This window comes from Triticum aestivum, chromosome 6B (genome assembly GCF_018294505.1).
Source record: "Triticum aestivum cultivar Chinese Spring chromosome 6B, IWGSC CS RefSeq v2.1, whole genome shotgun sequence".
NCBI lineage: Eukaryota > Viridiplantae > Streptophyta > Magnoliopsida > Poales > Poaceae > Triticum > Triticum aestivum.
Window position 1 is genome coordinate 671,444,166 of NC_057810.1, and position 3,433 is coordinate 671,447,598.

The following is a 3,433-nucleotide window of genomic DNA, read 5'->3' on the forward strand; positions in this document are numbered from 1 at the left end:
TTCTGGTCAATAACCAATAGCGAAACCTGGATGCTCATATTGTCTCCCACATATTCTACGAAGATCTTTATCGGTCAAACCGCAAAACAACATACGTTGTTCCCTTTGTCATCGGTATGTTACTTGCCCGAGATTCGATCGTCGGTATCTCAATACTTAGTTCAATCTCGTTACCGGCAAGTCTCTTTACTCGTTCCGTAATACATCATCCCGCAACTAACTAATTAGTTGCAATGCTTGCAAGGCTTATAGTGATGTGCATTACCGAGTGGGCCCAGAGATACCTCTCCGACAATCGGAGTGACAAATCCTAATCTCGAAATATGCAAACCCAACATGTACCTTCGGAGACACCTGTAGAGCTCCTTTATAATAACCCAGTTACGTTGTGACGTTTGGTAGCACATAAAGTGTTCCTCCGGTAAACGGGAGTTGCATAATCTCATAGTCATCGGAACATGTATAAGTCATAAAGAAAGCAATAGCAACATACTAAACGATCAAGTGCTAAGCTAACGGAATGGGTCAAGTGAATCACATCATTCTCCTAATGACGTGATCCCGTTAATCAAATGACAACTCTTTTGTCCATGGCTAGGAAACATAACCATCTTTGATAAATGAGCTAGTCAAGTAGAGGCATACTAGTGACACTATGTTTGTCTATGTATTCACACATGTATTATGTTTCCGGTTAATACAATTCTAGCATGAATAATAAACATTTATCATGATATAAGGAAATAAATAATAACTTTATTATTGCCTCTAGGGCATATTTCCTTCAGTCTCCCACTTGCACTAGAGTCAATAATCTAGTTCACATCATCATGTGATTCAACACCAATATTCACATATGTATGTGATTAACACCCATAGTTCACATCGTCATGTGACCAACACCCAAAGGGTTTACTAGAGTCAATAATCTAGTTCACATCACTATGTGATTAACACCCAAAGAGTACTAAGGTATGATCATGTTTTGCTCGTGAGAGAAGTTTAGTCAACGGGTCTGTCACATTCAGAGCCATATGTATTTTGCAAATATTCTATGTCTACAATGCTCTGCACGGAGCTACTCTAGCTAATTGCTCCCACTTTCAATATGTATCCAGATTGAGACTTAGAGTCATCCGGATCGGTGTAAAAGCTTGCATCGATGTAACTCTTTACGACGAACTCTTTTATCACCTCCATAATCGAGAAACATCTCCTTAGTCCTCACTAAGGATATTCTTGACCGTTGTCTAGTGATTTACTCTTAGATCAAAATTGTATTCCTTTGCCAAACTCAGAGCAAGGTATACAATAGGTCTGGTACACAACATAGCATACTTTATAGAACCTATGACTGAGGCATAGGGAATGACTTTTCATTCTCTTTCTATTTTCTGCCATGGTCGGGTTTTGAGTCTTACTCAACTTCACACCTTGCAACATAGGCAAGAACTCCTCCTTTGGCTGTTCCATTTTGAACTACTTCAAAATCTTGTCAAGGTATGTACTAATTGAAAATCTTATCATGCGTCTTGATCTATCTCAATAGATCTTGATACTCAATATGTAAGTAGCTTTACTGAGGTCTTTCTTTGAAAACTCCTTTCAAATACTCCTTTATGCTTTCCATAAAATTCTACATCATTTCCGATCAACAATATGTCATTCACATATACTTATCAGAAAGGCTGTAGTGCTTCCACTCACTTTATTGTAAATACAGGCCTTTCCAAAAGTCTGTATAAAACCATATGCTTTGATCAACTCGTCAAAGCATATATTCCTACTCCGAGATGCTTGCACCAGTCCATTAATGGATTGCTGGAGCTTGCACACTTTGTTAGCACCTTTAGGATTGATAAAACCTTCTGGTTGCATCATATACAACTCTTCTTTTTAAAAAAATCCATTAAGGAATGCAGTTTTGACATCCATTTGTCAGATTTCATAAAATGTGGCAATTGCTAACATGATTCGTACAGACTTAAGCATCGATACGAGTGAAAAAATCTCGTCGTATTCAACACCTTGAACTTGTCAAAAACCTTTCGCAACAAGTCAAGCTTAGTAGATAGTAACACTACTATCAGTGTCCGTCTTCCTCTTGAAGATCCATTTATTTAACATGGCTTGCTGATCATCGAGCAAGTCAATCAAAGTCTATACTTTGTTCTCATACATGGATCATATCTCAGATTTTACGGCCTCAAGCCATTTCGCGGAATCTGGGCTCATCATCGCTTCCTCATAGTTTGTAGGTTCATCATGGTCTAGTAACATGACTTCCAGAACATGATTACCGTACCACTCTGGTGCGGATCTTACTCTGGAAGACCTACGAGGTTTGGTAGCAACTTGATCTGAAGTTTCATGATCATCATCATTAACTTCCTCACTAATTGGTGTAGGAATCACTGGACCTGATTTCTGTGATGAACTACTTTCCAATAAGGGAGAAGGTACAATTACCTCATCAAGTTCTACTTTCCTCCCACTCACTTCTTTCGAGAGAAACTTCTTCTCTAGAAAGGATCCATCTTAGCAACGAATAATTTGCCTTCGGATCTGTGATAGAAGGTGTACCCAATAGTTACCTTTGGGTATTCTATGAAGACGCACTTCTCCAATTTGGGTTCGAGCTTATCAGGTTGAAACTTTTTCACATAAGCATCGCAGTCCAAAAATTTAAGAAACGACAACTTTGGTTTCTTGCCAAACCACAGTTAATAAGGCGTCGTCTCAACGGATTTTTGATGGTGCCGTATTTAAAGTGAATGCAGCTGTCTCTAATGCATAACCCCATAATGATAGTGGTAAATCGATAAGAGACATCATAGATCGCACCATATCCAATAAAGTGCGGTTACGATGTTCGGACACACCATAACGCTGTGGTGTTCCATGTGGCGTCAGCTGTGAAACTATTCCACATTGTTTTATATGAAGGCCAAACTCGTAACTCAAATATTATTCTCCACGATCAGATCGTAGAAACTTTATTTTCTTGTTACGATGATTCTTCACTTCACTCTGAATTTCTTTGAACATTTCAAATGTTTCAGACTTGTGTTTCATTAAGTAGATATACCCATATCTGCTCAAATCATCTGTGAAGGTCAGAAAATAACGATACTCGCCACGAGCATCAACACTCATTGGATCACATACATCGGTATGCATTATTTCCAATAAATCAGTAGCTTGTTCCATTGTTCCGAAGAACGGAGTTTTAGTCATCTTGCCCAAAAGGCACGGTTCACAAGAATCAAATGATTCATAATCAAGTGATTCCAAAACCCATCAGCATGGAGTTTCTTCACGCGCTTTACACCGATATGACCCAAACGGCAGTGCCACAAATAAGTTGCACTATCATTATCAGCTTTGCATCTTTTGGCATCAATATTATGATTATGTGTATCACTACGATCGA